The sequence below is a fragment of the Marmota flaviventris genome, chromosome 9 (assembly GCF_047511675.1).
Source record: "Marmota flaviventris isolate mMarFla1 chromosome 9, mMarFla1.hap1, whole genome shotgun sequence".
In the NCBI taxonomy this organism is placed as follows: Eukaryota; Metazoa; Chordata; class Mammalia; order Rodentia; family Sciuridae; genus Marmota; species Marmota flaviventris.
Genome location: NC_092506.1, coordinates 86058391 through 86072090, shown reverse-complemented (window position 1 = coordinate 86072090; position 13700 = coordinate 86058391). Strand labels below are relative to the sequence as shown.

At 33.3% G+C, this 13700-nt stretch overlaps 1 protein-coding gene and 1 pseudogene across 1 annotated transcript in view; both read right to left on the bottom strand.

Annotated features, from left to right (window-relative positions):
* Cntn5 (contactin 5) overlaps positions 1-13700 on the bottom strand; it is a 755408-nt gene that overhangs the window by 710228 nt on the left and 31480 nt on the right. The window lies entirely within an intron of this gene.
* LOC114089033 (mitochondrial import inner membrane translocase subunit Tim23 pseudogene) lies at positions 12749-13386 on the bottom strand (annotated as a pseudogene).

The following is a 13700-nucleotide window of genomic DNA, read 5'->3' as shown; positions in this document are numbered from 1 at the left end:
TGAACATTTACTTAGTAAGCTGTTGACATTATTAAAGCACATTCAATTCTTCTTATAAGATGTTACAGACATGATATATAAAATAATAGACAAATCAATAACATATTAAAATTCATTTCTTACATGGTTGAATCAATGTTAAAATCCTGTCAGAAAACTGTTCTCTTCTAAAGGTACTTGTCAATACACAGCCTATGAGAGGTGGAGGCATTTTTAAAAATCAGCTCAATAAAATTTTGAAGATGGTTACTATACTTAGTTGAAGAATTCCAGTATAGTATGTGAATGTACAATATGCCACCGTGAAACCCACTTTTCCTTATAATTACTATACATCAATACATTTTCAAAAATAAAAAATCCAGTTTCCATTATGCCTCCAGAATGTAGGTGTCTTATTTTATATAAAAATTCTCCAAGTGACAAATTGAACTTACAAATACATTTTAAAAAAACATTCTGTCATTCTGTATTATGAGGATTTATATTTTGCTGTTTTTGAAATTAATTATGTATTTGCAGTATTTCAAAAATAGATTTAAAATGTTGCAACTATGATTCATGATTTTAACTTACTTAAATGTTACTGCTCATAATTTTATCATATTAAATTTTCCTAATTTTATTTGATTAATAAAGGGCTCTATTAAGTACACATTTATCATAAACATAGTGTTCAGTTTGATAGCATATTTGAAATTGACTAACATTTGTCATATATGAAAATGAAATATGTCACTGATTGTCAGTAAAAATGGTGTTTTAAATGTATTTTAAAATATGAATGGTTACCTACTGTGAGTTCTAAAAGTTCCATGATAATAATAGCATCACATACAATGTGATGATGTGAAATATCTCCTATACATGCCCTTTCCTGCTTCCCTGGGTTGTCATCATGGCCTTCCTGTATGAGTGCCAAATGGCATGTGTTGGACTTTTAGTTCACATCTGAGAAAAAAAAAAGTTTATTTTTTTATTTTTTTAAATTTTTTTATTCCTAAACTAAAAAGAAGAAACTTTCTAAAGGGCAAACTTGCTTAATTTTCCCCTAAGTTATTGCTAAGAAGGCAAAAAGTCTTCTGCCATTTAAAAGAAAAAAATTTATACACACACACACACACACACACACATATATATATATATATATATATATATATATATATATATATTTTTTTTTTTTTTTTTTTTTAAATATTTATTTTTTGGTTTTACGTGGACACAATAACTTTATTTTACATTTATGTGGTGCTGAGGATCGAACCCAGTGCCTCATGCATGCTAGGTGAGCACTCTACTACTAAGCTACAACCCTAGCCCTGTATATATATTATAACATATATGAAAAATTACAAATTTTCTTTAAAACAATCTGTATTGGAGGATTCATATTTATATATATATATATATATATATATATATATGAAAAAAGGGTGTAGGGAATAGAGACTACATGAAAAAACTTTTAAGAACTTGGGGAGTCTAAAATTGTAATTCTTGACATTACCTTGAAATATCTGCATATTAAGAGACTGGTATCATGTTCCCTACATAAAATATTCCAACCAACAGAATCTCCAAACATATCCTCATGGCTCAGAATTCTGGGTTAACATAAATAAATAAATAAGAAGAGATGATAGACTGCATAATAGGCAGACAATATCAGAATGGTTCATTTTTATATAACTAATACAACCCAAAGGCACATGCCTGTAATGCATGCAACTCGAGAAGCTGAGGCTGGAGGATCATAAGTTTGAGACCAACCTGGGCAACTTAGTGAGACTGTGTCTCAAAATAAAAATAAAAGTAATAATAATAATAATAAAGGGCTGGGGATGGAGCTTAGAGGTAGAGCACCTCTGGGATCAATCCACAGTTAAAACAAGAGCTGAGAGCTGGGGCAGCCCCTACTAAGGAATAACTGGGCTTACTAAAAAAAAAAACAAAAAACTGAGGGGTACATAAGCCCTTGAATTTCTAGACACAGGTAGTCATTTCTCCTTAGCATTCCTGATACCCTGAAGATAAGTAGAGTGGCCACCTGGGCACTTGAGAAGCAATAAATGCTGAGAAAGCCAATAATTTTTCATATATGTTATAATATATATACAGGGCTAGGGTTGTAGCTTAGTAGTAGAGTGCTCACCTAGCATGCATGAGGCACTGGGTTCGATCCTCAGCACCACATAAATGTAAAATAAAGTTATTGTGTCCACGTAAAACCAAAAAATAAATATTTAAATATATATATGTGTGTGTGTGTGTGTATGTGTGTGTGTATAAATTTTTTTCTTTTAAATCACATTGTATGTGATGCTATTATTACCATGGAACTTTTAGAACTCACAGTAGGTAACCATTCATATTTTAAAATACATTTAAAACACCATTTTTACTGACAATCAGTGACATATTTCATTTTCATATTTTAAAATACATTTAAAACACCATTTTTACTGACAATCAGTGACATATTTCATTTTCATATATGACAAATGTTAGTCAATTTCAAATATGCTATCAAACTGAACACTATGTTTATGATAAATGTGTACTTAATAGAGCCCTTTATTAATCAAATAAAATTAGGAAAATTTAATATGATAAAATTATGAGCAGTAACATTTAAGTAAGTTAAAATCATGAATCATAGTTGCAACATTTTAAATCTATTTTTGAAATACTGCAAATACATAATTAATTTCAAAAACAGCAAAATATAAATCCTCATAATACAGAATGACAGAATGTTTTTTTAAAATGTATTTGTAAGTTCAATTTGTCACTTGGAGAATTTTTATATAAAATAAGACACCTACATTCTGGAGGCATAATGGAAACTGGATTTTTTATTTTTGAAAATGTATTGATGTATAGTAATTATAAGGAAAAGTGGGTTTCACGGTGGCATATTGTACATTCACATACTATACTGGAATTCTTCAACTAAGTATAGTAACCATCTTCAAAATTTTACTGAAAAACAGACCTGGGCCAAGGACCCTGGCAGTCTCGGTCAATAGATAAATAATCTCCGTTTTTGTTCAGAGAATCCTAAATGTAAACAGAGACTCTATCTTTCCAGGTTTCCTCCACTACCCTCCTTTGAGGTATCTTGAAAATTTGGGGAATATATAGTGAGCAACAAAAAGAGGAAGGACTAAAAATAGTTAAATTGTCCTAATTTCCAGTCTACATGAAACAACTTAAACCTGCAATGACTGAAAAGTTATTGGGTGGATTAAACTTAACCTATTAGGATGGAATCACTTATAGTGACTTTACTTCATATGCTGACTGAAACTTCAGAGCCAAGAACATTTCACAGAACTCAAATTTTATATTTGCTTATATTTGATAGTAAATATTCAATTATATTTGTTATGAATTGTGTTCTTTGTATTGCTTAACATGTTCCTGTGATTACAGCAAGAGATTCTTCTGGATCAGAAATTATTCCTCAACTCTAGTATGTCATAGAGGTGAGGTCTGAAAGACATTACTATTTATAATTTTCAAAAATTGAGATGTATAAAGAAAACTTCTCTCAAGCACTAAGTGCTATTTTTTTCTTCCTAATCATAAGGTGAAAAAGTTCTCATGTTTAACAGTATCAACAAATCAATAACAAACTAAAGCATTTAATCATTTGTCAAGTATATTATATATATGTATGTGTGTATATATATATGTATATTATATATATGTATGTGTGTGTATCAACCCAATTTAATTAATTGTATTGTTGTTAGTCTATTTGTGAAATTTTAAATTTTTTTGCCTGATACGTAGTTTTATAGACCAGAAAAGAGAAATCACCTTACATTGATGAAAAGTGCTTCCCCAACACAGAGAAGTAATTTGTTTTATTAATTCATAGAAATAATGATTCATCTTCTGCCATTCCAATTGTTAAATTCTTTCTTGTTGTTGTTGTTTTCATTGGTACCAGGAATTGAACCCAGAGAGACTCAACCACTGAGCCACATCCCCAGCACATTTTATAGTTTTTATTTTGACACAAGGTCTCTCTAAGTTGTTTAAGCCTCCTTAATGGACTAATCATATTGCTAATTTGAATGCTGAAGCAAAGACATACAAAAAAATAAAAAATAAAAAACCCTTTCTTTTCTTTAAGATAATTTACTTTAGATTTCTTTAGGACTATACCTATTGAAGCTTGTAAGTTTTTCTTCAAATTCATGATTTTATAAGATGTTAAAAAAATACTGGTGGAATGAATGTCTGTTGTTTGAAAGGTTCACACAAAAGCAGGACATTAGTAGTTTGTTGTGATCTTTTTTAGGTTGCATCTTTAAGAACAGAAACTCCTTGATGTTACTGTGTTAATGGAAGAATAATCAGCCGGATTCAGTTTCTTGAACAGGATTCCAAGTTACTTTAATTCATGGTATCTTGATCCTATACTATCGTACAAGACAGCATTGATTATTTAGGATTCAGTGATCTTTGAAATGAAGTGCCTCTAAAAATTAGACAAAGGATTCTACCATAATATAGTAATATCCTTATTTATTAATTAAAAACATTAATTTGGATTGTAATGCCTGACTCTGAAGAAAATCTTCACAAATAAAAACTAAAGATTTTCTTGGCAATTTAGTCTGGTGCTTCTCAAACTATGAGTTTCTGAAGCAAGAGGACCCCATTAAAATGCATATTTTGACCCAGTAAGTTGAGGTGATGTTCTTTATTTCTAAAAAGCTCTCAAGTGACAGCTGACAAGCTTCAGTGTAGCCCCTAGTTTGAGCAAGTAAGGTTTTAAAGGGTTTAAGTCCCCTCTGATCGTACTAAAGTTCATTATATATTAATTTCACTTATAAAGATCACAAGTGTCTTGCCACTAATATATTATGAAATATATTTGGATTGAAAAGAAGGAATTCAGTGTATTTTTATCATTATAGAAATTGATATTCACAGCATCATGGATAGAACCTCTATTTTATTAGTTTATTAGTTTAGATAAAGGTTTTGGAGAAAGACAGTGTCAATTGATCTATCTGCTTTATAGTTACATGCTCCTGATTCTTGTGGTATCATTAAATTTGCTTATCCTTACAATTCCTTTGATTATTGTATTCTATTACTTTTACTAATATTCTGAGTTACTAGTATTTAAAAGAGGTTGGAGAGGTTTAGATTATTTTCATATTTAACTCACCTCTTTTAAAACAAGGACGGAGTTGTAAATGTGAAGAAATCATGTATACTGAAGAAATGTCTACAGATATTTTCACTCATCATTTTAATAACCTGTGACTTGAAGAGAAAGGTTGTGGAAATATCATCTAAGTGTCCTATTAAAATCAACTGAAGAGTGAGGATTACTATGCCAGAGTCTTTTTGAATAAGATGAAAGTACCGCCTTTCATATTGTGCTAAGTTTAAATGCTACCTCTTATAGGGCTGTACTGATCTAAAGTGGTACCATTAACAGCAGTGTGGCAAGCCATCGTTAACCACCTACAGCTTTGTGCTGGGCAAAATTGATGCTACCTATTGTGTTGTAACTAAAGCACTTCTTTTCACAGTTGCATTCCAAGTTAAGAGCTCATATTGATAGAACAGGCCAAGGCTAACCTGATACTCCACTGTATCCCATTATATGGTGGCGGATTGTAACAGTTAACCTTTACCTGTTCCTAAAGTGCATTGCCCTTCTTAACAGTGCCCCGGTGAAGCAGAACTGCATGCTAGGAATTGAGCTTACATAAAGGTCTAAACAAAAAGAAACAGACCAAGGCTACTTTTTGAATATAAGCTTTGTCCAGATCTCAGCTACATCCCCAGAACAGGCAGAGTGTTAAAGCCTCACTTGTCTGCATTAACTGTAGCTTTTCACACAACTGCACTTAATGAAAAAAAGCTACCAACCAAAGCACTCCACTCAGCAAAACTGTTCCCAGTCAAAGAATTGTAGCAAATAAAATAAACACTACCTTCAAGAGTGATAGAAATGTAGATAACAATAGGTCCTATAAGTCTAAGACTAAAATGCTTCTTCACAATAAAGTAACTTTATCTACTAGACCAAGAAAAATATGCTATGATACTGAATATACCATACATATAAAAATAGAGACCATTCTAGGAACACCAACAATCAGGAAGTAATCAACAGATATTTCTATAGGATATTCTGATTAAAGTGCAACAACATTAGAAAGAGAAACATTCCTAATCTCCTCCACAATCATCATATATAAAAGAGACGACACATTTTGTACTGTGTATCAGTAGAGAAGATGCATATTAAGTCAACTGGCCCATTCGGTGATTGATCTCATCTTGGCCTTATGCTATGAGTAGGATAGAGATTCTGGAAAACACTCAAAAGTGGAAATGGACATGATCCAAATCATGGGGATCTGGTAGAAGTTGTACTTTCTGGTCCAGATCCTTTGTAAACATAGATAATAGAAAGGAATAGCTTTTAGATGGTGAGATTTTGTTGGTGGAAAGAACACAACAACCTAAAAAAATGCTAAAATATTATTTTGTCAATATCTACAAAGTCTTCTCTATTATTAAATCTGCTTGATATAGAATTAATTAGTTTCCACAACCATAGAAACACAACTTTTTTTCTGCAAAGAAGATAGTGAAGATAAGAGAAAGAAATATTGTTTTGTTATATTATGCTTTTGTAGCCACATGATGATGTGTACTTTTAATAAAGGCAGTTAAAGGTTGAAGTTGCACTGACAGAGGTCCCCAGTGCGTGACAGAAACACTTAAATTATCAGTGAACAATTGACAGTCCCTTTCATACAAGTGACAAAAATTCCATTCAATTTTTATATCTTATGTGCTTTGTTGGCCTGTAACAGAGCTGTTTTTTTGGTTATGTATCCTTTGGGCATTCTAGCAATCAAGAGGATATTACAAGAGGTGATAAAAAAATCTTTATGCTCTTAATTTATAAATGCCTAAAATATACTTTTATATTTCAGGGTAATAATGAAGGAAAATGCACTGCCCACTAGAATAGGAAAACCTAGAGCCAGAAGTTACAGAAATATCTAATCTAGCTATAAGTCAATCCTGGTGGAGAAAAGATAACATATTTACTCACTTCTAAAAATTTATTTGAGGGATGCTTAAGTTGTCATTTCTAAGAGTTGTCAGCTCTATCTCCTTCCTTCCTTCCTCCCTTCCCTCTTTCTTTCCTTTCTTCCTTCCATCTTTCTCCTCTCACATTGCATATACAAATCACTGGAAATATTATTGTCCTTAACATTAAAATGTATCTGGAAACCTAAAACTTAACAACACCTCCTTTCTTACCACACTGGTCCAAGCCACCATCATTGCTTATCCAGACTACTGTCACTAGTCCACTTCCCTGGTGCCTATCTCCTATAGTTCCTGCAAAAACTTATATTTCACTGTGTTCTTCTGTTGACAAATTCTTGTAATGGCTTCCTATTTAAATCAGAGTAAAAACCAAAGTATTCCCTGTGATTTAAGTATCCTACTCAAAAGAGAATTGGGCTCTTTCATCCCATGACTTGGCTGGCCAGGTCAGACGTCTAGTCTGGGTAGAATGCCCAGACTATGAGACAACAAAGCCACAAGCCATTGGGTAAAAAGAAATTAGGCCCCTGAAAAGCCATACCCCCTACACTACTACCAACAGGAGCACTGATATAATGGTCACCTGAGTGAAAATGACACTAGATGTGGGTAGTGATTTAGATAGTCATCACACCCTGAATAAAGCACCATGATGTATCAAGGTAACACAAGATATTTGAAAAGGTATATGATCTGCACCAAATAAATTACGCAGGCAATACGTACAATATGTCTACAAGAGGGCACCATCATCCTCAGTTGGTGGTTCATGAAAAGATCTACCTGAAAGATAGTCAGGTTCTTAAAAAATAAATAAGAAGTGACTAGGTAAAACAAATATGAGTGTATGTCAGGAAAGGTGACTGGAATTGTTCAAATGACGACAAGAAAACATGAATTACATCTTAAAGACAACCTATAAACTCATCAGACTACAGTTAAATAAAATTAGAGAAATTAGAGAAGTCAGGGATGAGGGCGAAATCCTCATAGGCTTAGCTGCAATCAAGAGAAACATCCAGAAAATGATATAAAAGTATTTCTTACTCTTCCAACACCATGCCTTCAGGGTCATTACTGAGAACTTGTAATGACTAGTAACTACATTCCCCCCAATAAAAATGTCAAGTTTCAAGTAACTTTCTTTAGACAGTCACCTCTGACCTTCTAATGCATTTGCTCTGGTACCTCAGCCCAGGAGTTTTGACTCTGCTCTACCATGAACCCCCATCCCTGTTTTCACCATGCTTGTCCTCCTCCTCCTCATTCTCCTCTTTTCCCAGCACAATGCCAAGGTCTTCAGACCTCTCTTGCTCTTCTCACCCCAACTGTATTGCATTTTCCCATGATATTTCTAGCCCTAACTAATTTCAATAATTATAATCATTTCATTTGCTTATAACTAACTGGAAGATAGACAAAATTACACAGTTGGTTTCAGTATCTTCCTTTCTCTTAAATAAATTTTAATATGTATATTTAAGTATGCAACTTGATGTTAATATATATCTACATACACATAAATACACATAACATGATGTGTATCTATAATATGTATGTGTATATGTTTACATAATTATCTATGTATTATTTCAGAGGATGAAATGACATTCATTATCTCATATTTACCCATCTACCTCCATGAGAAGAACAGCTATAATCTACTGATTTCACAAAATCCTGAATACTCTATTAACTATAGTTGTTCTATTGTACAGTAGATCTTTTAACTCATTCAGGCAGGCTTCATATTTGCTACTTTGTAACTTTGACTTTTATTTCCCCATCTCCTCCCCTGAACCCTAACCATGGTAACCACACTTTTATTTGATCTTTTTTTAAGATCCTGCATGTAATATTTTACCTTGTATGTCTAGTTTATTTCACTTAGCACATGTTAGCTATACAATTGAACTGACTTATTTCCTGTATTTATGTTAGCATTAAGTACTCTAGGTCCGTCCATTGTGGAAAATCACAGACTCTCCCCCTTTTTTATACCTGAATAATCATATTCCGTCACACACACACACACACACACACACACATATCACATCACAATTTCTTCATCCATTCATGACTACATAGGTTGTTTCCACATCTTGGCTAAAGTAAATAGTGTAATGAACATGGTAATGCAGAACACCGTAATGCAAAAACCACCCAGGTAATGGTTTAATTTCCTCTAGGCACATACCTAGAAGAAGAATTGCTGGGCCATATGGTCATTCTAAATGTAATAGCTTTGGAAGTTTCCATATTATATTCCATAACAGCTCCGCCAATATACATTCCCACCAACAGTATACACATTTCCCTTTTCTTCCCATTCATGCTAACTCTTTTCCACTCTAAAGGGTATTAGGTGACATCTAACTATGGTTTTGATTTGCATTTCCCTGATGGTTAGTGACCTTGAGAATCTTTTTTGTAACCTGTTGACCATTTGTAGGTGAATGTCTATTTAAATCCTTTGCCCATTTTTAAGTAGGTAATATGTTTTCTTGCTGTTGAGTCCTATGAGTTCTTCATACATACTGGATTTAACCACTTACCTGATACATGGTTTGTAAATATTTTTTCCAGTCGTTAGGTTGCACTTTCATTTTTATGATTGTTTCCTTTGTTGTAGAGATTATCTAAGTGGATATAGTCCCACTGATTCATTTTGTGTGTGTGTGTGTGTGTGTGTGTAATCTTAAGGAATTGGTTTCCTTTAAATTCCAGAGCTTAAACTTCAGATTTATTCTTAAATTTATGTTTTTCCCACTTTCCCAAATAGCTATTGTGAACATTTTTGCAGTCTCCTCAAAGTGTCTTTAGGCTTTTTCTCCACTTTGAGCCTCATCTTTGCTGACTATTAATTAGAAGCAGTTTCATCCCCCACCACACAATGACAAATCTACACCATCTATAATTATTCTAGGTCATTCTTTTACAATTTAAGAAAAGTCCCCATTTTTACATTGTACTAACTCTTTTACTTTTGAAATATGTTTTTACTCTACTTCAAGTTTTTAAAAAGGCAAAGCAAAAAAATATTTATGTGACATTAAATTCATATTCCCTTTCATTTAATCCCATGTCCCTGCACCTTTTCCCATGTTCTTTTCCTTCCTTCATTCCTTCTCAAAGGAAGCAGTCATTAGTGGCTCATAATTTATACTTTTTGGTCATTTATTCTTTGCATTTACAGTTTTATTAATTTATGCTTTACTTGATATTTTGTAGTATGATTATAATATCTTTATTTGAAATGTAGTAAAGATTTACTTTTATGGTTAGTGTGAAAAATTAATTATGGACACTTTTTTCTTAGTGTTATTCTTCATGGTATTAAAAGGATAAACACTAACATGATCAAGGTGATTGCTAATCGCCCACTTCTGTACTCATCTTGAACAATTCTCTTATCTCACTGTGTTCTTTCTATATTTGGCTCCTTTTTGCTGGTTATTCTAAACTCTTTCCTGCTACAACCTTTATACTTGCTGGTTCTTTAGTCTAGAATGATTTTGTTTTGATTCTTTGCATAGGAGTTTTTTTTTTTCTGACATAGTTCTACTATGCATAATTTGTACCTAGCTATAAATATTCCTTCCCAGATACATATCCAATAACATATAGACCAATCATTTCTATGACATTAGTTACTGTTAATATGCTCAGAAACAATGTCCTAGCTCATCCTTTCTACTTGTGAAGTAATATTATTTCACTTTTAAAGTTGATGTATTTTAAGTGGTTCATAAAGTAACACATAAAGCTATGCGGATAATAAGTAGCAATGCCAAAGTTTGAACTTGAGTGTCTAATTTCAGATCTCCTCTTCTTTTCGTTAGTCTCCGAGATCATTCGCACTTTTCTAATTTCTATACCTAGCAGTTTTCCCTTTTATATTCATTGTTATTAGTGACATTTTTTGACATAGTGTTCTGTGTACCTGCTCCTTTTATACTTCTTTGATTTATGTAATCATTGCTGTCCTGTTTTCTGCTTACCCGCTTCCTTCACGGGATTCCTTTCTACTTAAATATAGGCCTGACTGTCTTTGTTCAAAGCATTTCTCTTCCCTTGAATCATCTTCCCCTCTCCATATCTCAAACTCATCTTTAAAGGACTGAATATAACCAAGTGTTCTCTCTCTCTAATCATTCTATAACACTTCCTTCCTTGACCACTGTATGGCATATGAACACTCTACAGTATGACTCATGTTATATTATTCACCTTCATTTTTCCTGCTCATTAACTTTTTCTCACACCCAAAACTATTATACAAATAATATGAGGACAGTAAGCTTCTTCATATTTCTTCAAATATTATGTCTTATTGTTCTATCCCAGTGTAGGAGTTATGGTATGAATATCACATACATTGGACTGGTACTGATGATCAAATTTTATGTGGATACTAATGTGAATGTATGTATATTTAATTTTTTTCTTTTTATTCAATTATTTTTTCAAACATATTAAAATCATAATTCATTAAGTTAATGTATTTTTCAAATAATTATGGAAACAGGAATTTTATGTTTTCAACTAACATATGAGAAATTCACTGTGAACAACCTATTTCTGAGATCACCTCTGGATTAATTTTCTATAACAACATTTCTTTAAGGACAAATTACTTTTAATATTCTTAATATACATGTACTTTATTTCAGATCCTTTTTCTTTTTTTTTTTTTCAGAAATTAAACTCACCTTTATTTTTCTTAACTTTTCCTAAGGCTTCTTGAAAAACTTTTCTAATTATTCCCAGAAAGGAATTACTATGTACAGAATTAAACATGATTATTGGATAGACTGTACTAGCATACCATTCTGATTATCTTGAAGTACCTTCAGATTACTTAATGCCAACTTATCAGTTTACTGGTGAAAAATCCTATCCTAGTTGTTAATTTCACCAACAGTCCTTCATTGCAATACAAACACAAAAACATGTTATTTTGGCCTCCTTTAGGCAGAAGAAAATGCCAAGATTAACTTTGCCTTCATATCCAGATGTTTTATTTTATTATTATTTTTTTTTGTGTGTGTGTGGTACTGGGCATTGAATCAAGACCACTCTGCAACTGAGTTATATCCCAGTCCTTTTTAGTTTTTCCAGACAGGGTCTTCCTCAGTTGCAGACATTAGCCTCAAGCTTGCAATACTGCCTCAGCCTCCCAAGATGCTGGGCTTAAAAATGTGCTCTGCTGTGCTTGGTTTGGGCAGATGTTTTAGAATGGAGACACCAACTATGTTTATGTGGGAGTTATGACTTTGGTTCTATTTTTTACCCTTTATTCAGAACACAGGGCAACATTGCAGTTTGAGATCATGAAATGAACAAACAGTGATAAAGTATTAACACTAAGCATGACCTGAATTCTGAGACTAAGTGGTTTTCTAGTTCAAGGAGTAGGAGACAGAACAGGTGCAATATCTTCTCCAAAGGAGAAGAGAACCAACCACATTACTCAGTGAGTCACCAAAGGGTTTTGCCTTTAACTAAGGGCAAGAAGAAATGCCAGTCCTGATCTTTATCACAGCAAATCCAAATCTCCAATTTCTCAAACTAATTGTAGGTAGAAGAGAATATAACTCCAGACTGATTAATTGGTCTAGATGACTACTGAAATGTCCTACATTCATGAGTTGGTAAAAATCTTCAGAGTGACTGTTGAAGATGGGAACCTTTCATGTGTTCCAGGTTATTATATAGTGCATAGAGGCTGGTAAGTATTAGTCCTGCCATACCACCTCGTGCTACCCCAGGAAGACCACCTGTACATTTATACAACATGCCTATCATAGTTCCGGCTGCTACTGTGTTGAGGTCATTTTCTGCAATGATAACACCAAATGCACCATAAAGCAGAGCCAGAGAACCTAGAGTATTAGCCCAAAGTGCACCTTGCCTAGTCACCATATTCAAAATCTGTACATTTCTTGGTTTGGACCAGGCCATGTTCTGGGTTTCCTTCAATCCTAGCAGAAGACCATTCACTGTCCCCAATGCAGCTCCTGTCATACAACATCCTCCAATGGTAAGGAAGGCTAGTTCACATCTGCCACGTGTTTTATTAGCTCCAATTGGTAAAATAAACTCATCCGTATCCTGCAAAAGATATCGTGGATCCACATTTAAATAAGGAGACAGAGGGTTCATATCAGTTAGCGGGATGCCAGCTAAATCCACGTGCTAGTAACCTGCTCCACTGGCTCCGACAAAACTTGCCAATCCCCCTGTGGTTTTGTTACCACTTCCCCCGCCGCCTTCCATGGTGTCTCAGGAAACTACCATCTTGTCCTGGACCCTGCCTCAAGCCTGGTTCGAGTGCTTGGCGGTTGCTTCACTGTAGGCGCGGGGAGACCCGCGTGTTTCAGATCCTTTTTCCTGAAGCAGTATTTTTCTGGTTTGGAATGTATGGAATGTTGAATACATGAATACTGAATGATCAGAGTAGAACGTATTGAATTCTAAATTAAATTTAATCAAATGGCTTAAATATGCACATTTAACACACTTTTAAATTATTGTACTTATGAATCTTATTGATGGTTATTTCCCCTGAAATTGCAAAATCCTATGAGGAA